Below are 24776 nucleotides of genomic sequence, written 5' to 3'. Positions count from 1 at the left end.
CTGGGACAGCTGTAAATCCAGGGACCCCAACCCAATTTCCAACCTGCGAGTGTTCATCCCCAACTTGCACTGCCAGGTCCCAAATCTGTTTTTTCTCATCAGGGGTACAACAGCTGGCAAGAATAATTTGCAAATTGGTCCAGGAAAGGTCAAACTCCAGTGTCACAGACTTAAAGCCATCTATGAACTTTGTGGGGTTCTCTGAGTAGCTCCCCAATTTCTCTTTAATCTGAGATAGCCTGCTTATGGAAAAAGGAACATGCCTTAATGTTGTGCCCTTTCCAATTGGAAATTCCCTTAATGGAAGCAGGGAAGCAGTGGGAGACACTGGTAAGGACCTGGGTGAAGATGGTTGGGGAGATAGCTCAGGTGGAGGGGGAGATAGCTCAGGTGGAGGCCGAGACAGAGGATTGGGCGGAGGGCCCAGTGGGGGAGGGGTGACAGTCTTTGGCTGCAGCATGGGTGGAGATGGGGAAAAGGAGATGGTGGTAGGCAACTGCAGATTAGGTAAAGTAGATGAGATTGGCTGCTGAATGGAAAAAACAGGAGAAATGGGAAGGTATTGGAGTTCCCCCAGATTGTAAATGGGGTAGAGCAGGATAGAAGGATACTGATATCCACTCCCCGTGTGGCCAGAGCTTGGCTGTGGAGGGCATAGGGAATTGGTTATGGGATCAGCCAGTGGGCAAGGGGAGGTCTCAGTCATAGAGTGATATGACAGTGGTTGACCCATAGGTACGGAAGCAGGTGGGGAAGAAGGAGTGAAACGAGAAACAGGTAGGGAGTGAGTTTGAGGAGCAGGTGGGGCTGGGGTCTCAGAGGAGGTCCCGAAGGGTTAGCTAATTGCTTGGACTTGTGGTGATTCTCAACTGGCAAAGGGACCTCATCCTTTCCTTTTGACTTCTGGCTTAAAGTCATAAAAGCTGATATGTGTGGAATCTTTGTCCATCTCTCTTCATGCTTACAAAACTTGTCCAGTTGCAAAATGGTAGTATAATTAAGGGTGCCATGTACAGGCCAGTTTCCTTCAGTTCCTAGTGGATAATGTGGCCATAAATTGTTACAAAAATGTATCATGCATCTCTTTCTCAAATTTTTAAGTTCTAGTTTAGTCCAATCTCTTAGGATGCACCCCAGAGGTGAATTTTTCAGAACGCTCCCTTTCTGTCCCATAACTACTATCTAAGGAGAATGGTCTGAACAAAGAGCAGAGCACTGCCAAGGGATAGACACATAAGCATAAGAGTTGTTACCCAGAAATGTGTAGTCTGAGGGTCTGAGCATGGTTCAGACATCTAGGAGTCCCAGGCTACCCTCTGCTGTTGTGCAGACGCCGGCCGTCTCTACCTCTCTGTGACTCAAACGGGAGGTTGAGTCTGGTGGGAGAGGGAGAAAAGAAACCCAGAAGGGAGGATCCTAGGGTCCTACCTCCAGGTTTTGTGTGCCAAGCGTGGTCCAGACATCTGGTTGAGCTTTCGCCGAGGGAGGGAGACTCAGGCTGCCCTCTGCTGTTGCGTGGAAGCTGATCCTCTCTCTACCTCTCTGTGACTTGAACGGGAGGTTGAGTTAGGTGGGAGAGGGAGAAAGGAAACCCAGAAGGGAGGTTCCCACCCCCCAGTTTTGTGTGCCAAGAGGAAAGAGGAAATTCCTGTGTCCGTTTAGACATTCGGGTGCCAAAATGTAATGGGGGGGAAATGGGGTATGGGGTAGGATTAGGGGTAGGGGTTCTTAGGAATTCCTCTTTAAAGAATTACACCCTCTTGCACACAAAAGCAGTTAGAATAAAATGGTAGTTTATTTAGGGGCAAGGGAAGGGAAGGGGGGAGGGAAGGGAAACCATGAAAGAAATCCTTGCACTTCTCATAAGGAGATAGGCACAAAGCATGTGGCTCAGAGGTACCAATCTCCTCCAGCAGGAGACTGGCAGGCACTTTTATAGAGGACTGATGGGGGGAGGAGTGACCATTTGACTGTGGAAAATTCCTTTATTGAGTGAGGACCATCCCTCACTGGTAGTGACCAGAGGAATTGAGTGAGGGGTGGCTATGGATCTCTCTTCAGGACACAAAGGCCGCAGCCACACCCAAACTTATCTCCCCAGGGGTAAGGGAGACCAGAATGAAGGGTGGAGGTCCGAAGCTCTAGGTGTTCTCTAGGCGTATCTGTCCTCTGGTTTAGCCTCTCAAGGACAAGATTCCTCGGTGTACACCAGAGAACTTCTGGGGTGCTCTGCACCCTCAACAGTAGGCAATCACTTCTGAAGTACTATTTAGCATAGTAACAGACATTATCTTGTCTGTTTTGTCTGTCTACTGATTCAGGTATCTAAATTACTTTCAAAGAAGTTTATATTTATATAGACTCTCTTGAATATCAGCTCAGCTCTACTGCACCTGGCTTCCACCTACCTTTTCATTCATATTCACTTCATCGCAATTCAACAACAAATAATACATATTAAACACCTATTATATTTATGTATGAAGTGCTGGTGAAAAAAGACAGAAAAGAATAATGGTGTCTTCTTTCCTTTAAAAATATTTTATTTTGCCCAATTATATGTGAGGAGAATTTTTAAACCTTCATTTTAAAACATTTTAAGTTCTAAATTTTCTCCCATCCTCCCTACTCTTCCCTCCATTGAGAAGGCCAGAAATTTGATAAAGGATAACATGCTCTATCATGCAAAACATATATATATATATATATATATGTATATATATATATATATATATATCACAGTCTGATGATAAAACTTGGAAAACTGAGTCACTGAGTCTTATACTTCTTTGGGACACCTCATGATCAATTTGATCAATTAAATCCATCCCTACTTCAATCCTACTCATCATTTCTTTTTTTCTTTTTTTGCAGGGAAATGAGGGTTAAATGACTTGCCTAGGGTTACACAGCTAGTAAGTGTCAAGTGTCTGAGGCTGGATTTGAACTCAGGTCCTCCTGAATCCAGGGCCCATGCTTTGTCCACTGCATCACCTAGCTGCCCCCCTATTCATCATTTCTTATAGCATTTCATCACAATTATATATCACAGTTTATTCAGTCATTCCCCAATTGATGGGCATCCCCCCAATATTCAATTCTTTGCCACCACAAAAAGAACTGCTATAAATATTTTTTTCACATATGGGTCCTTTTCCTTTTCCTTTTTTTTTAAAGCTTCTTTGGGATACAGACCTAGTAGTGTTATTGCTGGGTCAGAGAGTGTGCACACTTGTATAGCCCTTTGAGCATAGTTCATATTGTTCTCCAGAATGGTTATATCAGTTCACAACCCTACCAGTGAAGTAGGGATGGATTTAATCAAATTTATTATGAGTTGCCCCAAAGAATAGCTCACATTTTATATGCAAAAACATATACATACACACATGTATGTATGTATATGTTTGTATATGTATAAATGTTTTTTCATATATGTGTATATATGCATATATATGTTATATATTTATATTTATTTAGTGTGTGTGTGTGTGTGTGTGTGTGTGTGTGTGTGTGTGTGATTTCCTTTGAATCTCTCAGCAAGCCTTTGAGGTAGATGATGTTATTGTAGTCATTTTTTTTCTTTTTTCTTTTTTTGGTGGGTCAGTGAGGGTTAAGTGACTTGCCCAAGGTCACACGGCTAGTAAGTGTCAAGCGTCTGAGGCTGGATTTGAACTCAGGTCCTCCTGAATCCAGGGCTGGGGCTTTATCCACTGTGCCACCTAGCTATTGTACCCATTTTAAGTATAACTCTGGACTATGGGGTATAGATGCCTCTTCCCAAAGAGAGGGTATCAAACTATTTTCATATTTTCTAGCTCATTACCACCGCACTCCATCCTAAAATGCCAGAGAAAAACTCTGAGGAAAGTAATTTAAATAACACATACGTTTGGCTCATGTCAAGGATCTCCTCAAAAAGGATTAAAAAGTATTTTCTAGAAAGTTACCCCATTTACAAAGTGGATCAAGTATGGGACACCGCAAAAAAAAAAAATAAACATAAAAGACTCACAAGCACACTATGGCAAATTCTTAAAATCATGGAGCAATAATATGTTGCTACAATTATACTATTTCCCTAAGGTTGATACTTAAAACATTTAAAAAATTATTTTTATTTATTTTGTTAAATATTTCCCAATTATATATACTTTTTTTTTTTAACAATCATTTTTGTTTCAAGTTCCTTTTCTCCCTCCTGTCCCTTCTCCCTCATTGAGAATATAAGCAATTTGATTTTGATTATACACTGTGAGGTCATGCAACATGTATTTTCATATTAGCCATGTTGCAAAAGAAAACACAAACAAAATAAAACAGTTAAAAAAAAGTATTCTTTAATCTGAATTCGAAGTTCATAAGTCCTCTCTCTGGAGGTGGATAACATTTTTTTTCTTGGTAAAACATTTTGTTTAATGCAACATTACAACAAACCATTTCTAGGACTTCCTTGCTGCTATGTGGTAGTTGGGGGAGATAGCCAGCAAACATTTGGTAATTTGAAGAAATCATAATTTAGATTTATTGAATTTTTTCCACAATAAAATAAATACCTGGCAGGGGGAACATTGTATTAATTAATGCAGAGTGAAGTAAGAAGAACCAGGAGAAAGATATATACAATGGTTATAATAGTGTAAAAGAAAAATAACTGAAAGTCAGCAAAGCTCAATTGTCATTACTAATCTTGGTCCAGAGAAAGATATGATGAAACATACTTTCTCCTTCTCCCACCCACCCATTTGAGGTAGAGAACAAAGGGTATAGAATGTTGCAAGGCTAGTAATTGAGGTTGCTCTCTTAATTGGTTTGACTAACACTTTTTTCTTTTTACATTTTTTAACATTTTATTTAAAGTTTTGAGTTCCAAATTCTAACCCTCCCTTTCCTTCTTTCCCTTTCCTTGATATGGTAAGCATATGATGGTCCTCACAGTTCTATTTCTTCCCAAATTCTCCATGAGGTAGGCCATGCCCTTGGTATAAAGATGTTGGAACTGAGACTCAGAAGTGTTAAGTGACTTGCTGAGGGTCACACAATGAATCCAGATCGTCATGATTTCTAGTCATGTTCTACCCACTACTACTCTGAGCTGCCTTTCTACCAACACTAACTCTGTGGATTGTTTCCTGGGCCTTGAACACAATGGCTAATTCTTATCTAATTTTTTTCAATTCAATATTTATTAAGTACCTACTGAAGTATATACAAGGCATTGTGCTAGGCTGGGGAGACAAAAACACACAAGCTCTATGCTCTCTAGACATGGTGAATACAACTTGTAACACAAAGAAGTAAATAAATACAAATAACTTCAAGAGGGAGACACTGCTGGAAGTGGGAAGGGGGGAGCTGCTGGAGCATAAGAAAATTCCATGTAGGAGGTGGCATCAAACTGTCCTCTCACAGAGGTAGAAAGTGATTTTCTGAGTCAGAGAATAGGAGGAAGGATTTGAATGTAGGTCTTCTGGTTTTAAATACAGTGCTTGTTCCACATAATCTTTTTTAAAGACAATAATAAATAATAAAAAAATTTTTTTAAAGAGTCAGTTCTTTCTCTGGAGGTGGATAGTACCCTTCATTATTAGTCTTTTGGGATTGTCTTGGATCATTGTATGGCTGAGAATAGTTAAGTCTTTCACAGTTCTTCATCAAACAATACTGCTGTCACTATGCACAATGTTCTCCTGGTTCTGCTCACTTCACTATACATCAGTTCGTATAAATCTTTCCAGGTCTTTCTGAAATAATCCTGCCTGTCATTTCTTATAGCACAATAATATTCCATCACTATTGTGTTTGCTAAATTATTGGGGTTAGACCGTGTTTTTTAAATTATTGTGGCATATATATGTATATATATATACATACACATATACATACATATATATATATATACACACATATCACTATATAATAATGGCCATTGTACCCGTTTTAGCAGTAAGAATTTATTAATATTAAATATTAGTAAAGTACTGACTGCATGGCATTTAACACAATAGGAGGAAAGCCCCAATGCCATGTCTCTCAGAGAGAAAGAGAGAGCACATGGCCTACAAGCAAAGTTTAGAACCCCTACATGACCTACTCTGTCCTAAGAGGAGAGCTTGCACCAAGAGACAGCAATCTGGGCCAAGAGTGTGATCCAAGATGGCGACAACCAGGAACCTTGAGTGGTCTCAGCTTTTATCATCTTTTGATAGAGGCGGGTCACTATACACTGATCAAAGCTAATTGGCTAGTATCATTCAATTCTGTTGGTTGACATGACTTTAGGATGGTCCATATTAAAATGAGCTCTACTGGATGACATTAGGGGGAAGTATCCAAAAGTCTACCCCCTAAGTTGCTCAAGGCAAGGTCTATTATCTAGGTGTGGTATAATCCCATCAAGTCTAGTCTAGTTCCCAGAAATAGGCAAAAGAGTCCATCGCAATTCCTATCCTACACATAGATTGGCCCTAAAAGAGATTAGAACTTTCTCAAGAACTGACCATTTTGAAGTGAGGGAGAGAGAAAGCCAACTAAAACTTGGTCCCTGGGTCCCCCCAAGAAATCCATTTTTTTTGTTTGTTTGTTTTTTGTTTTTGCGGGGCAATGAGGGTTAAGTGACTTGCCCAGGGTCACACAGCTAGTAAGTGTCAAGTGTCTAAGGTCAGATTTGAACTCAGGTACTCCTGAATCCAGGGCCGGTGCTTTATCCACTGCGCCACCTAGCTGCCCCCAAGAAATCCATTATTAATAATTATTTTCTCACACTATCATATACCATAGCTTATTTAGCCATTCCCCAATTGATAGGCATTCTTTTGATTGTCAATTCTTAGCCACCACAAAAAGAGCTGTTAGAAGTATTTTTGCACGGAAAAGTCTTTTTCTCTTTTTTGGTGTTCCACATAAATCTTGTGACAAACTTTGACCTGGGAGGCAGAAGACTTCCATTCTGTTGGTGCAGGTGGTTGTTTAAAATTTGTGTTGGGTTCCTAGGGTGCCAGGCACTGTTAGAGAGCCATACCCTCTAATATCTCTCTGGTGTGACTACAATTCTACTTTCCCACTGACTTACTTAAGAACAGAGATATTTTCTCACTGGCCAAATTGTTTTCCTGTCTCAGCAACCCCAAGGGAAAGTGCAGTCTAGCAATTTTGTTATTACTTGAAACCTCCTACAGGTGTTATTTCTCCCTATTTGGAATGTGAACTTGTAAGCAGAGTGTCTTCTATTTCAAATTGATATCCTCAGGACTTAGCATAGTCCTTTTCTTCAAAGTCCTTTTTGAGTGCCTCTATGGCCTGAGACCAATTAATATTTCTCTTGGAAGCTTTAGATATGGGAGCCCTGACATTGACATCTTCCTCTGAGGGTGCACCTCTATCTTCCTTGTCACTGAAGAAACTTTCTATGGTCCTCACCTTTCTCTGTCTGCTCATCTTGCCTTTCTTTTACTTGACTTACCCCTTAAAGTGGGACACTGTTTCCAGGCTGCAGTATCCCAAGCTTCAGAAGTCCCAGGTGGTATGATTTAAGGAGGATCAAGTTTTTCACTGGCCTGGCCTGTTCCCTGGTCCATAGATGACCAACTTGCTAATCAACCAGCTTTGTGTGTTGTGGTTGTCAGCTCCAATGAGTCTGTGCCCCTTCCCCACCTGGGCCACTGCTACTCAAGCCTACCTCCTAGTTCCCAGCAGGGGTGAAAAACCCAAGTTCTTTCTCAGTGCTAGCAAAGACCCCTGTAGTCTCCCCCCTGCCAAGGGCTCAGCCCTCTCACCAGACTGTGAGCTTAGTTCCAGACGACACTGGCACTGCAGCTGATTCAGAGGCTTTGGGTGGTCTCCTTTTCTGGTGAGGCCTTCCTGGAACTGGATCTGTGTCAGGGTGACTGTGGGGTTGGGCTCCAGTCCTGTCTCAGCACAGCAGGTCCCTCCTTCTGACCTTCCAAGCTGTTCTTGGTTAGAAGATGATTTCAGCACATTCTTCTGTGGGTTTTGCTGCTCCAGGCATTGTCCTATGGCATTATTTCGATGTTTTTTGGAGCGATCTTGTCATGAGTTTGAGAGCTCGCTGCCTTTCCTCCGTCATCTTGGCTCCGACCCCGGATGGTTAAAAAAAGCACAGAGCTTAAATAATATTTTTTCATTCATTCATTCATTCATTCATTCCTTATTCAAAGAGACTTGCTTGAGGGCACCAACAATCTAGTGGCAGAGAGTTAAATGACTTGGTAAGGATAAAGCCCCAGCCCTAGATTCAGGAGGACCTGAGTTCAAATCTGACCTCAGACACTTGATAGTTACTAGCTGTGTGACCCTGGGCAAGTCACTTAACCCTCATTGCCTCACCAAAAACAAACAAAAAAAGGATCATACACCTAATAAAGGTGGCTTCAAAGGACATTTGTTCATATGCTATCCCTGATATTACCTCTTAAACTTGGGTAAATCACCTAAGCCACACATGCTTTAGTTTTCTCCTGTGTCCAGTGGACTCCATGGTTTCATAGGACTCCATGGTTTGAGTTCTCATCTGTGATTCTGCAATATTTAAAAAATATTATCCTTTCTCACTATATCACACTTTCTGCCTTTTTGACAGGTACAGGTGGTGGGAGCTCTTTTCTTCCAGACTTTTCAGTTTAAACAAATATTAAAATCCCTAATGTCCTCAATCAACCTTTCATACAGATTTGAATTATAAGTGAAAACAAAAATTCTCTACTTTGACCCTTAGCAAGGGCCAGGGAGCTGGAGTTAGTTGCCCAAAGTCATGTGTAGTAAGTAGTAAAACTAGAATGTCATTCTAAGTTGTCATTCTAAGTCCTCTGACTCTAAGTCCAACATTCTGCCCTAAGTGGGGAATGGGGGGAATTTGGAAGAGGGGTGGGGATCATGGAGATGATTCGTGGTGGCTCATCTAGCTAGAAGAGCCAGTGGGTTCAGTTTTTGTAACTTATGAAAAACAATAGAGACTGGTACATCTGGGCACTTCTCAAGTATTTTGTGAAGATTAATGGCACTAAATGGAACATAGTCCCTTAAAGTAGCTCTGTTTTTATATATGTTCCTCGTATGTTGCCTAATGTAAAATGATGGCTGACAGAGAACTTGACTTAATATAGTATATAATTTAAATTAAAAAAAACAGTGAGTTCTAAGATCTCATTGCACATTATAGAAAATGATCTAGTATAAAATTAGCCAGTGAGCTCATCAGAATTTAACTGAATTATCTTCTATATATCAATGACTATAACGTCTAGAGCTATGGATTATCTTTGCCAAGTCTCAATGCTTTTTAGAGCATCAGAGTCTGTCTTTTCATCAAATATATTGGATTAAATGTCTTAACAATGAGAAAGAGTCTAGCGCGTGATACCCAGGGGCTGTGAATCCACACAGAAGCACAAAGCCATCTCACTGCAATACTGTTGACTCCTTTTGCAATCCCATCTCAGGTTTCTTTGTTTATGTTTCAGCTACTTTCTGAACATTAGAAAAGGGAATGAACTTTTCCTGTACTTCCTTTTTTGCTTTCTTTAGTAGGTTCACAGAAGTGTGAGTCAGAGGAGTTTTATTTGCTGTTGGTTTTTTTTCCCCTTCAACTCCACAAAAAATTTCATTGTCCCACCTTCCAGAGTTTATTGATGCTTCTGGAAAAAGTGTTAAAAGATGAAGAAAAGGAGAGAAGAATGATTCTTGACAAGTGTTTCCAGGGTGGCAAGACTTGTCCATTAGGGAATTAATTGATTTGTATAAGAGTGATGTTATATTTTTAATATCTGAATAAAGCCTACTTTATCTCTGGCTTTATCTCAGTAATATTTGCATATACTCCATTAAATCTGGATTTAGATCCTTTTGACTTTATAAATCCCACAAAACAACATTTGGATATTAACTGTGATTAGGCAGTTTTTTGTTGTTTTGGGGGAGGGGAGGAAGAGGAGGGAGTATCTCATTTATTTCTGGGAAGTGGATTGTTTCAATTCATAGTTTTGAACAATAAAAATGCAAGCTTATGTAGGGAATGATAAACTGAGAAAACCTACGGAGAAACATTTTGAGTAGAGATCAGATATGGGGAACTCCCACTACTGTTATTTTCTTTGCTTTAGTTGAGCATGGAATGGGGGTGGGGGGGACTGAGAGCTTAAACGATTTCTCTAGGGGAACAGAATCAATAAGTATGAAAGGCAGAATATGATATTCTGACTCCAGGACTATCTCTCTACCCACTGCTCTATACTCCTCATTGAGAAGCATAGCTTAAAATATAGAAAACATTACATAATGTAAAATAGATAATTTTGATTATATAAAATTTAAAAGCTTTTGCACAAACAAAACCCATGTAACTAAAGTTATAAGGAAAGCAGAAAACTGGGAAAGAATTTTTGCAACAAATATCACAGATAAAGACCTCATTTTTCAAATATATAGAGAACTGAGTCAAATTTATAAAAATACAAGTCATTTCCCAATTAATAAATGGTCAAAGGATATGAACAGGCAGTTTTCAGACAAAGAAATTAAATCTATCTATATTTATATGAAAAAGTGCTCTAAATCACTCTTTTTTTGTTGTTGCTTGTTTGTTTTTTTGCGGGGCAATGGGGGTTAAGTGACTTGCCCAGGGTCACACAGCTAGTAAGTGTCAAGTGTCTGAGGCCAGATTTGAACTCAGGTACTCCTGAATCCAGGGCTGGCGCTCTATCCACTGCGCCACCTAGCTGCCCCTCTAAATCCCTCTTGATTAGAGAAATTCAAATTAAAACAATTCTAAAACATCTATCAGAGTGGCAGATATACAAAAAAGGGAAATTTTGCAAACTTATATTGATTTAACACAGAAGTTTTCTTTAATGTTTTACATAATTGCACATGTATAACCTATATCTTATTGATAACTGCCTCAGGGAGGGTAGGGGGAAAGAAGGGAAGAAAGGAGGGATAAAATTTGGAACTCAAAACTTTAAAAATGTTTATTATTTTAAAATAAAAAAGACTAAAAGAAAATGCCACTGCTAGGTTTCTATCCCAAAGACATCCCCCAAAAGAGAAAAAAAACAAAACAAAAAAACATTTGTACAAAAAATATTTCTAGCAGCTCTTTTTGTGGTGGCTAAGAATTAGAAATCAAAGGAATGCCTATCAATTGGGGAATGGCTAAACAAACTGTGCTATGTGATGGTGATGGAATATTAAATAAGAAATGACAAGCAGAACAATTTCAGAAAGGCCTGGAAAGACTTGTATGAACTGATGTATAGTGAAGTGAGCAGAACCAGGAAAATGTTGTGCAGTGACAATAATATTGTTTGATGAAGAACTGTGAATAACTATTCTTAACAGTACAGTCATCCAAGACAATCCCAAAGAACTGATGATGAAGCATAATATCCACCTCCAGAGAAAGAACTGATATTGATTGAACACAGACTGAAGAATGCTATTTTTTTACTTTATTTCTTTCATTTTTTTTCTTTTGAGTTTTCTTGTACAAAATGATTAATATGGTAATGTTTTACATAATTTCATAGGTATAACCTACATCTGATTGCTTTCTGCCTCAGAGAGGGGTTAGGAGGAAGGAAGGAAGTAGGAATAGAATTTGGGACTCAAAACTTTAAATAAAAATGTTTATTATTTTTTTAAAAAAGGAAAAAAAGTAAATTCTAGGATGATTCATTAAAAAGATTGTTAATGATCATCCAGGAAAGGAAATAGTAATTACAAAGAGCCAGTCTGTGAAGAACAGGTCATTCTAGAATAAACTTTTTTCCCTTTACTTTTTTTTTTGACAGGGTTAATAAACTGGCAATGTCTAGAGAGCAGCCATCCTCAAAGCCTGGGAGAAAGACTATGCAAAGGAACACAGTATACATATGTATATGATATATTCATATATACACAACCCATATATATGTGTATATCTATGCATATGTATATCTATAACATACTTTGAATTTTCTTCTGCATTATTAATTTAGTGAGGCATTTGGGGTTAAGTGACTTGCCCAAGGTCACACAGCTAGTAAGTGTTAAGTGTCTGAGGCCGGATTTGAACTCAGGTACTCCTGACTCCAGGGCCGGTGCTCTATCCACTGTGCCACCTACCTGCCCCTTCTCTATCACTTTTTAAAGCTAGAAATCAATAAAATAACAAATCAAGTTCTGGTTTATAGTATCTTCCAATTTCTGTATTGTAAATGTTTACAATGAAAATTTAACAAGCTCTTTTAAGCTATCTGGAGCTGGCTGCAACACACTCCTGGACAAAAATTTTGTTTGTGAAATGAAATGAAATCACAAGTCAAGTCCTTGTCTTTACTAAGAATGATATAGATATAATTTAACCAGATTTTAGCAATGTTTGATAAAGTATATATCAGATCATTCTTATGGAAAAGATGTAAGGATGTATACTGCATAATGAAATAATTAGATTTATTTGGCATTGGTCAAATGACCAGGCCCAAAGAATAGTTGACAATGGTTAAAGTTAACTTGGAAGGGGTTGTTCAGTAGAATATCCTAAGGATATAAACTTTGACCCTGTGTGGTTTCATATTTTTATCATTGACTTGGATAAAGGCATGGATGACTTGGATAGATATAAAGATGGCATGCTTATAAAACTTGCAGATAAGGGGCAGCTAGGTGGCACAGTGGATAGAGCACTGGCCCTGGAGTCAGGAGGACCTGAGTTCAAATCCGGTCTCAGACACTTGACACTTACTAGCTGTGTGACCTTGGGCAAGTCACTTAACCCCAATTGCCTCACCAAAAAAAGAGAGAGAGAGAGAGAGAGAGAGAGAGAATCCTGGATGTTCAAATAAAAATTAATTAAACAATGAAACATCCATAAAACTTACAGATAATACAAGCTGAGAATGATAGCTAAAAATAGATGACAAAATCAAGATCCAAAAAGATCTGAGTGTACCTGCACAGAAACTATATAAACAATATTATAAAAAAAAACCTTTTTCTACAAATAAATCAGATTTAAATAATTGGAGAAATTTTAATTTTTCATAGGTAGACAAGGCCAATATAATAAAAACGATAATTTTACCCAAATTAATTCAATGCCATCCCAATTAATATTACTAAAATATTCAATGTCATCCCAATTAAATTATTAAAAAAATTATTTTACTGAATTAGGAAAAATAATAGCAAAATTCATTTGGAAGAACAAAAAGTCAAGAATATCAAAGGAAACAATGAAAAAATGTAAAGGAAGGAGGTTTAGCAGTACCAGATCTTAAACTATATTATGACATAGTAATTATCAAAACTATCTGGTACTCTAGGATAAGAATGCACTGTTTGACAAAAACTGCTGGGAAAACTGGAAAATAGTATGGCGGAAACTAGGCACAGACCACATCTCACACCATATACCAAAGTAATGTCAAAATGGGCAATGATTTAGATATATAGGGTGATACCATAGGAAAATTAGAAAAGGGAGGAATAGTTTGTGACCAAACAAGAGATAAAGAACATGAAATGCACATGAAATGCACAAACAAAACCAATGCAACCAAGATTAGAAGGAAACCAGAGGGGGCAGCTAGGTGTCACAGTGGATAAAGCATTGGCTCTGGATTCAGGAGGACCTGAGTTCAAATCCAGCCTCAGACATTTGACACTTACTACCTGTGGACCCTGGGCAAGTCACTTAACCCTCATTGCCCTGCCCCCAAAAAACTATGATTCCAAAAAAGGAAAGCAGAAAGTTGGGAAACAATTTTTATAGCCAGTGTTTCTGATAAAGGACTCGTTTCTCAATTATATCGAGAACTGAATCAAATTTATGAGAATACAACTCATTCCCCAATTGAGAAATGGTCACAGGCAATTTTCACATGAAGAAATTAAATCTATAGTCATATAAAAAAAATGTTCTAAATCACTGTTGATTAGAGGATTGCAAATTCAAACAACTCTCACATACCACTTCACCCCTATCAAATTGGCTAATGTGACAAAAAAAAGGAAAATAAAAAATGTTGGAGATGTGGGAAAATTGGAACACTAATGCATTGTTGGTGAAGTTGTGAACTTATCCAGCCATTCTGGAGAGCACCTGGGTACTATGCCCAAAGCGCATATGCCACAGAGATCATAAAAAAGGGAAAAGGGTCCACACATACAAAAATATTTATAGCACCTCTTTTTGTGGTGGCAAAGAATTGGAAATTGAGGGGTTGCCCATCAATTGGGGAATGGCTGAACAAGTTGTGAAATATGAGTGTAATGGAATACTATTATGCTGTAAGAAATGATGAGCAGGCAGATTTTTTAAAAACCTGGAAAGACTTACATGCTGAGAGAAGTGAGCAGAACCAGGAGAACTTTATACACAGTAACAGCAATATTGTGCAATGATCCACTGTGGTAGACTTAGCTCTTCTCAGCAATACAATGATCCAAGACAATGCCAAAAGACTTATGATGGAAAATGCTATCCATATCCAAAGAAAGAACTATGGAGTCTGAATGCAGATTGAGGCATACTATTTTCACTTTGTTTTTTTCTTTCTTTTGGCTTTCCCCTTTTGTTCTTATTTTTCTTTCACAACATGACAAATGTGAAAATATGTTCAACATGATTGTACTGTATAACCTATATCAAATTGCTGTCTTGGGAGGGTGGAGGGAGAAAAATTTGGAACTCAAAATTTTTTTTTTTTTGCTGGGTAATGAGGGCTAACTGGCTTACCCAGGGTCACACAGCTAGTAAGTGTTAAGTGTCTGAGGCCAGATTTGAACTCAGGTCCTCCTGAATCCAGGGCTGGTGCTTTATCCACTGTACCACCTAGCTGCCCCTGGAACTCAAAATCTTACAAAAATGGCTAAAATGATTGAAGGGGAAAGCAATAAATGTTTGAGGAGATGTGGAGAAATTGGGTCATTAATTCATTGTTGGCAAAATTCTGAACTGATCCTACCATTTTGGAGAGCACTCTGGAATTATGCCCAAAGAGTTATTAAACTACCTATACCGATACACTACTATGTCTCTTTCCAAAGATGATTAGGGAAACAGGAAAAGAACTAAAATGTTTATAACAACTCTGTGGTGGCAAAGGCCTGGGAAATTGTCGGGATGCTTGTCAAATGAGGAATGGCTGAACAAGTTGTGGTATATGATTGTAATAGAATACTGCTGTGTTATAAGAAATTTTGAGCTCAGTGATTTTAGAAAAACATGGAAAGACTTGCGTGATATAATGAAGAGCAAAATGAGCACAACCAAGAGAGCATTGTATACAATAACAGCAATATTGTTTTAAGAATGACTTTAAGCAAACAAATTGTTTTGACTAATATAAATACCCCCAAAACTATAAAGGACACATGAAGAAAGACACTATCTGTATGCAGAGTAAGAACTGATAAATAGTAGTGTGTATAAAATGATTTTACCTATATACCTACTTGTGTCTAATGGTAGCCATCTCTAGGGTGGGGGGAAGGAAGAAAAAAAGGGGAAAAAAGAAATTTACATGACAATTTTGTTGCCTATTTGAAAGGAATAGCAAGTTATGTATAGTAGATTTGCAGTTCCATATGCAATTCTCTTTTTTATTATGCTATGTTATGAAAATGCTTGTTTTATTCCATAAATTAAAAGTAATTTTTTAAAATTTGAGATTTTAGTAGACCACAAGCTCAGTATAGGCCAGGAGTATGATTTGGAAGCAAAACAAAACAAAATAAAAAAACCAAAACAAAATGCCACCAAAAAAATCTAACAACAACAAAAAATTCCAAACAAATTGTAATGTGATCTTGGGTTGCTCAGGCCACATCTGAAATATTGTATTTAGTTCTGAGTACCACAGTTTTAAAAAGACCCAAATAACTTGTCAAGTATCTACCAGGATAGTGAAAGGCTTAAGGTCTTTTCATATGAAAATCAGTTGAAAATATAGGGAAGTTTAACCCTTAGAAAAATAAGGCTAGGGGCAGATGTGATAGCTGATTTTAAATATTTCAAGGGCTGGACTGTGAAAAAGAGATTTAACTTGTTTTAATTATTCTTAGAAGGCCGAGTTAGAAGCACTGGCTGGAAGTCATATTGATGAAGATTTAGGCTTGATATAATGAAAAATTCCCAACAATTAGAGCTGTCCCTAAGTGTAACTAGCAGAATTAGGACTCAGCAAGTTCTTTATCATTGGAGGGCTTCAAGCACACATAAGATGACTACTTATTCTGGTGGTCAGTGAGGAGATGACTTTTCTGCTACAAATTGGAGTAGATGACCTCAGAAATCACCTCCATCTCTGAGGAACCATGATTCAATCTATGATTCCAAGACTCGGCTCCAGGAGAGTTGTGAGCTGAAAAAGGTGGATGAGAAGACAGAGCAAGGGGGCAATGTCAAGTTAAGAATAAGGGCAGCAATTGAAAGTCAGCTTTGTCAAAAAAAGAGTAAGAAAAAAAAAAGAATAAGGGCAGCAAAGGCAGACTTCATGTACCAGAAACAAGAGTATCTTGAAGCAAAACCTGCTTCAGACAGAATGCTTCTTTATATATGCCCTGGTAGAAGAGGAACCAATGTCTGGCTTCTCAGATTGTTGTTGTTTATCCCTCATTCTCCAAGAGGACCATGACATTAGGAGGTGATGTCATGACTTGCAATGAATTGGCTTTAAGTGAGGGAAAGCTCTGCAAGGTCACCAACCTCACTTTCTCCTCCAAAAGCCATCTGGGTCCAGTGACAAGATATACATCAGGACAATTGGAGATGGCCCCGGATATTTAAGGCAATTGGGGTTAAGTGACTTGGCCAGGATCAGACAGCTAGTGAGTGTCTGAGGTCAGATTTGAACTCAGGTCCTCTCAACTTCAGCACCAGTGTTTCTCAGATTATTTATTCCCAGAGACTGGTCAGTGCAGGACCTGAAAACCTACTGCAGCATAGCAACTTGCCCAACTGGATGATCTTAAGACCTAGTTATAGCTAATGTATGAAATGGCAAGTAACACAACAATATTACTTGATAACAACTTAATATATAAAAGTTCTGTATTTATTGTGTTATAGCAGGAATTCTTTTACAGGGATAGGTTAGATAGGGATTCTTAACCTCTTTTTTGTGTTGTGGGCCCCTTTGTCAATCTAGTGAAATCTATGGACCCTTTCTCAAAAGAATGTTTTTAAATGAATAAAATAAAGTACAGGATAACAGGAAACTAATTACAGTGAAATATAATTATCAAAAAATGTTTTTAAAAGTTCACTGATTCTAGGTTAAAAACTTCTAGAGGATATTCACTGAGGTCTATTTTAATGTTAGCATTCTGAATTTTTTTTTGCCTCCTTCTTGCAGTTTTTATTTTTTTTAATAATTTTTTTTATTTAGGGGCAGCTAGGTGGCACAGTGGATAGAGCCCTGGATTCAGAAGGTCCTGAGTTCAAATCTGGCCTCAGACCCTTGATACTTACTAGCTGTGTGACCCTGGGCAAGTCACTTAACCCCAATTGCCTCACCAAAAAAAAAAAATTTATTTATAATTTTCCCCAAGTTACATGTAAAAAAACCCAATTTTTTCACGTTGATTTTTTAGAACTTTGTGTTCCAAAGTTTCTTCCTCCCTCCCTCCTCAACCCTCCCTAAGAAATCAAGCAATTCAATATAAGTCATACATGTGCAGTCATGCAAAACATCTTCACATTTGTCAGGTTGTGAAAGAAAATAGATAAAATAACTTTAGAAAGAGGAACTAACAAATAAAATTATACTTCACTCTGTATTCAGTTACCATCAGTTCTGTCTCTGTTGATGGTTTACATTTTTCACACATCCTTTTGATAGCAGCCTGTTCATCATTTCTTTCAGTTACTATTGCTAACTGTATTACCCTCCATCCTATTGCCTCCCTTTGATATTTACTTTATTTTCTATCTTCTTTCACCCTCTCTCTTTCTTTTACTTCCCCCTCCCCCAATCCGCCCTCCCTTCCTTTGCCTCTCCCCTCCTTATCCCTTTCCCCTCCCTCCTTCCCTCAGGACAAAATATATTACTATACCAACTTGAGTGTGTATGTTATTACCTCTTTGAGTCAATTCTGATGAAAGTAAGGCTCACTTACTCCCCTACTCCTTCCCCATCTTCCCCTCTACTCCGTAAGCTTTTTCTTGTTTCTTTTATGTGAGCTACTTTACCACCTTCCACCTTTACCTTTCCCTTTCTTCCAGTGCATTCCTCTTACCCCTTAACTTTATTTTAAAGATGTCATCATGGGTCAGCTAGGTGACACAATGGACAAAGTACCAGCCCTGGACCCAGGAGGCCCTGAGCCCAAATCCAGCCCCAGACATAAGCTACCCCACCCTGCCTTCCCGACAAAAATCAAGGATAAAAAAAAAATAAATGCTTTACATATATCATCCCTTCATATCCAATTCACACCTGTGCCCTCTAAGTATATTCCTTTCAGCTGCCCTAATTCTGAGAAAGTTCTTATGAGTTAGAAGTATTATCTTCCCATGTAAGAATGTAAGCAGAATGTAAACCTTTTATTATCCCTCATGATTTCTTTTTCCTGTTTACCTCTTTATGCTTCTCTAGGTTCTTGTATTTGAAAGTCAAATTTTCTATTCAGTTCAGGTCTTTTCATCATGAATGTCTGAAAGTCCTCTTTTTCATTGAAGTCCCATTTTTTTCCTCTGAGAGTTTATACTCAGTTTTGCTGGGTAGGTGATTTTTGGTTGTAATCCCACTTCTTTTGCCCTCTGGAATATCATATTCCATGCCTTCTGGTCCTTTAATGTAGAAGCTGCTAGATCTTGTGTTATCCTGACTGTAGCTCCACAGTATTTGAATTCTGAAATTTTTATGATTTTTACCTAATGACCTCCTCCCTGTCCTAAACCCATCTAAATTGCCAGCTCCTCCATGAAGCTTTACCTGATTCTCCCTGGTTGTAACTTTCTCTACAGACTTCACATTGTATTTTGTTTTCTAACTCTCTAATACATCATGTGATCACAGGATCATAGATTTAGAGCTGCAAGTGATCTTAGAGGTCAATGAGTTCAACACCTTCATTTTTTTTTCAGATGAGGAAAGAAGATTAAGTGCCCTCCCCAGGATCATATAGCTAATAAGTGTCTGAGGCAGGATTTGAACTCAGGCCTTCCTGCCTCTAAGTTCTGTGATTTATCTACTATGCCACCTATGTCTTATACACACACACACATATACATATATACACATATATGTTAACTGCCATTTCCCCTGCTAAGTGGCAAAATGTAGAGAACCCTGAGCCCTTAGTCAGGAAGTTTATTGTTCAGTTATTTTTTCAGTCATGTTTGTCTCTTTGTGACTCCATTTGGAGTTTTCTTGGCAGAGATGCTGGAGTGATTTGCTACTTCTTTCTTCAAGCTCATTTTACAAATGAGACAAATGAGGCAAACAAGATTAAGTGATTTGCCTAGGGTCACATAGTTAGTGTGTCAGGAAAGATTTGAACTCAGGAAGATGACTCTTCCTGTCCCCGGGCACTTTATCCAGTACATCACCCAGCTGCCCAAAGTCAGGAAGACCTGAGTTCAAATGTGACCTCAGCTGTAAGATCCTGAGGAAATTATTTAACCTATGTCTGCCCTACTTTCCTCAACTGTAAAAAAAAAATGGGGATAATAAAAGCACCTATCTTCCAAGGGTTGTTGTGAACATCAAATTATATTTGTTAAGTGATTAGCACAGCCTTGCACATAGTAGGTATTTAATAAATGATTGCCTCATCCCCACCAACAAAAAAAATAAACTGGGGCGGGGGTAGGAACTATTGTCTTAATCTAAATTTTGTATTGCACTTCAACTCCAGTGCCTTGTACCATACTTTATACTCAGTAGGTAAATATCAATTTATTGATTAATGTATGGCAACTGTCATAGCATCATCTTATTTTTATATACTAGGTAAGAGGAGCATCTCCATTGAAAAATCCAAACCCATAGCTAGTTAATTCAAATGTCAAACTACACATCTTAAATTATTGTGTGACTAAGTTAAAGAGAATTGTGAGAATATATTCACAACATTTTCTAGACAACAAACATCATACAAGGCAGATAGGGCAAACAATCTGTACAGCACAAATATCAAGCTATCTGACTAAAAAAATAAATAGATCAATCAATAAATAAACAGAAATGTTCACAAATATAGAAATATCAACATCAAACCCATTTTTCAAAATGACATTGGATAGAATTTATTTTGTAAATAATTTTAATCTTACTCATCAACTTTTGTATATGGCTCTGATGGGGTTTAAAATGATCATATAACAAATATAAAGAACATTTTTTTTCTGTGATGCTGAATTGTGAGTTTTCTTGATATCCTAACACCATTTTGCTGCTTTTATTGCCCTCCCTATTTAATGATATGGCAACCATTAGTAGAAAGTGAGACAAAATCCCAAGGTAACTTTCTGTCTCCCTCTGACAAGCAGTCATCATTTTCTTCCACAGTTCAGGAATGTCTGTTTTGGTTTTGGTTGCTAGTAGTGGTTATGAGCATTTGGGAATAATTTAAAGTAAGCTTTTTCATGGGAAACATACACATCTGCATGTGTGTGTGTGTGTGTGTGTGTGTGTGTGTATAATATATAGACACCTATATGTCTGTATATATGGTTATGTGCGTGTATATACATATACACACATTTATACACATACAAAATACATATGTATATATATATCGCTTTAATTCATATGTATATTTACCTTTAAAGTAAAAATAAATACTTGCTTGTGAACTTAGAGGGAAAAGATAGGAATTCATCTTATTTTTTGCCTCTTGTTCTCCTTTCCCAACTCTGTCCCTTTGCTGTATTAATGACTTTGCAAATTGTAACATGTTATATAAATTTGTTATTGTTATTGACTTTACCCATGAAATTGTCTAAATTTATGTTTAGTTTTGAATACAGCTTTGTTGAGTTAGTTTTGCCAAGTTATTATAAAATGTCACAGATCTCCTTTATTCTAAGTGAAGACTGTTGCTTTCTATACTCTCTTGCTGGCTACCTAGTTCTTTCCTCCTGGCAGAAGGAGGCAGAAAATTGTGGCAATGACCTGGATAATTCAGACAATAAACATCCCTATGCCTTAATTATGTGAATAGCTGCTAAGGTCTTCTTCCTCTTTTCCTCCTCATCCCAGACTTCTAGGCCTTACTCTTTCCTTTTCTGACTTGGTCTTTCCGTATCCCCTAGATTTAAAGATACTATGTATCAATCAACAATATCAATATCAATATCAGTCAAGGACATACTGTATACCAGATAGTGTGTTAAAGCATTGGAGATAGACACTATAAATCAAACAATCCCTGCTTGTTTATGTGTATGTGTGTGTATATATATGTATATACACAGAGAAAGAGAGATTGAGAACAAATACAAGGTAGTTCAAAAGGGAGGGAATTAGCAGTTGGAATGATCAGGAAATACTTCATATAGAAGATGGTGCTTGAAGAGGTATGGAGGAAGCACATTTCCAGATATGGAGGACAGTTAGTGCAAATGGTTTGACATGGGAAATGGAAGGTCTGATGGGAGGAGCAAAGAGAAGGGTAATTTGACTGAGTCATAGAGGGCAAGAGGGGAAGGATAATATAATAGTGTGGAAAGATATGTTGGAACCAGGTTGTGAAGAGTTTTTATAAACTAAACAGCTGAGTTTAGAGTTAATTCTAGAGGCAATAGGAAGATACTGGAATTCATATTCACAAAATGTGCCCTTCTCCCATCTGTTTGACCAACCCCCACAAAAAGTTACCTGTTGACTGCTCCCAATTTGTTTGGAACTGTTTGAAGAACTCCATTTTCGTGGATGATGATGGGGAAAGTCCTTTGAGCAAATTGATGAGGACACTGCAGGCTGCAGCTGGCACATTGTGAGTACCACTATCTAACTCTTGACATGAGCCCTACACTGAAAATCAATTCAGCTTTCATGTCAAGCTATACCCTGTGTTTTATTTCCTGCACCTGCAGGATTTGACATATAATCACTTTAAAAACACACATAACTAGAAGTTTCCAGGCAACAAACATTGAATAAATGGACCCTTCCTCCTTCAGCTACTCAGACTTTAATATGCTCTTTCTTTTGTCTTGAGGTCAAACTAGTTAGATTGTGCAGGGCATTGTGCCCAGTAAAGAACGTGGAATCTGCTTCTTTGTGGATAAGACTAAACAGCTAGAAGTAAAATGGTGTTTAAGACAAGTATTCAACTAAAAGCAAGAAAAAAGACAACAGACTATGTATAAGAGACAGGTTCTCCTTCTCTGAGGCAGTAAGTAATCAGATACAGGTCATACATGTGCAATTATATAAAACGTTACCATATTAGTAATTTTGTATAAGAAGACTTGAATAAAAACAAAACAATGAAAGAAAGTGAAAAATAGCATGCTTCAATCTGTGTTCAATCAATATCAGTTCTTTCTCTGGAGGTGGATAGTATGCTTCATCATTAGTCCTTTGGGATGGTCTTGGATTATTGCATTACTGAGAATAGTTAAGTCTGAATGATTTAACAATGACAATATTGTTGTCACTATGTATAATGTTCTCCTGGTTCGGCTTACTTCAGTTCATGTAAGTCTTTCCAGGCTTTTCTGAAATGATCCTGCTTGTCATTTCTTACAGCACAATAATATTCCACTACTATCATATACCACAGCTTGTTTAGCCATTCCCCAATTGATGGGCAGTCCTTCAATTTCCAATTCTTAGCCACCACAAAAAGATCTGCTATAAATATTTTTGTACATATAGGCCTTTTTCTCTTTTTAGGGATGATGTCTTTGGGATATAAACCTAGCAGTGGTATTGCTGGATCAAAAGCAGGACAGTTTTATAGCCTTTTGGGCATAGTTCCAAATTGCTCTCCAGAATGGTTGGATCAATTCACAACTCTACCAACAGTGTATTAGTCTCCCAGTTTTCCCCTCCAACAACCAACATTTTCCTTTTTTGTTATATTTGCCATTCTGATAGGTGTTTAATTTGCATTTAAGAGGATTATATATAGTTGAACTACCTCTAAGAAGAAGGCCAGCCCTTTCCCCCATTATTTTAAATCATTAAAACTAGCCCATTTTCAGAAAAGAAATTGAACAAGCCATCAATGAACTCCCTAAGAAAAAATCTCCAGGGCCAGATTGGTTTACAAGTGAATTCTACCAAACATTTAAAGAACAATTAATTCCAATACTATACAAATTGTTTGGAAAAATAGGTGAAGTAGTTCTACCAAACTCCTTTTATGACACAAATATGGTCTTGATACCTAAGCCAGATGGAGCCAAAACAGAGAAAGAAAATTATAGACCAATTTCCCTAATGAATATTGATGTAAAAATCTTAAATAAAATATTAGAAAGGAGATAACAGCAATTCATCACCAGGATAATATACTATGACCAGGTGGGATTTATACCAGGAATGCAGGCCTAGTTCAACATAATCAACCATATCAATAAGAAAACTAACCAAAATCACATGATTATCTCAATAGATGCAGAAAAAGCTTTTGACAAAATACAATACTCATTCCTATTAAAACACTAGAGAGCATAGGAATAGGTGAAACTTTCCATAAAATAATATCTACCTAAAACCATCAGCAAACAATACATGTGATGGGGATAAGTTCGAAGCATTCCCAATAAGATCTGGAGTGAAAAAGGGATGTCCATTATCAGCTCTATTATTTAATATTGTACTAGAAATGTTAGCTTTAGCTAACTTAAAGGACTTAAAGGAATTATAATAACAAGGAGGAAATAAAACTATCATTCTTTGCAGATGATATAATAGTATACTTAGAGAATCCTAAAGAATCAACTAAAAAACTACTTGAAAGAATTAAAAACTTTATCAAACTTGCAGGATATAAAATAAACCCACATAAATCATCAGCATTTCTATACATGGCCAACAAAGCTCAGCAGCAAGAGATAGAAGGAGAAATTCCATTTAAAGTAATGGTAGACAATATAAAATACTTGGGAGTCTACCTGCCAAGAGAAACCTAGGAACTCTATGAACACAATTACAAAACACTTTTCACACAAATAAAATCTGATCCAAATAATTGGAAAAATATTAATTACTCATGGATAGGCCAAACTAATATAATAAAAATGACAATTCTACCTAAATTAATTTACTTATTCAGTGCCATACCAATCAGACTATCTAAAAATTGTTTTATAGAGCTAGAAAAAATAATAACAGAATTCATCTGGAAGAATAAAAGGTTAAGAATATCAAGGGAACTAATGAAAAAATGTACAGGAAGGTGAGCTAGCCATACCAAATTTGAAGCTATACTATAAAATAGCAATCATCAAAACTATTTGGTACTGGCTAAGAAATAGAGTGGTGGATCAATGGGAATAGGTTAGGCACAGGAGACATAGTAGTAAATGACTTTAGTAATGTACTGTTTGGTATACCCAAAGACTTCAGCTTCTGGGATAGGAACTCACTGTTTGACGAAAACTTCTGGGAAAACTGCAAGATGGTATGGCAGAGACTAGGCGTAGACCAAGATCTTACATCATATACCAAAATAAGGTAAAAATGGGTACATGATTTAGATATAAAGTGTGATACCGTAGGTAAATTAGGAGAGAAAGGAATAGTTTACCTCTCTGATTTATGGAGAGGAGAACAATTTATGACCAAACAAGAGATAGAGAATATTATAAAATG

The sequence above is a fragment of the Dromiciops gliroides genome, chromosome 1 (assembly GCF_019393635.1).
Source record: "Dromiciops gliroides isolate mDroGli1 chromosome 1, mDroGli1.pri, whole genome shotgun sequence".
In the NCBI taxonomy this organism is placed as follows: Eukaryota; Metazoa; Chordata; class Mammalia; order Microbiotheria; family Microbiotheriidae; genus Dromiciops; species Dromiciops gliroides.
This window is presented reverse-complemented; position numbering follows the sequence as displayed.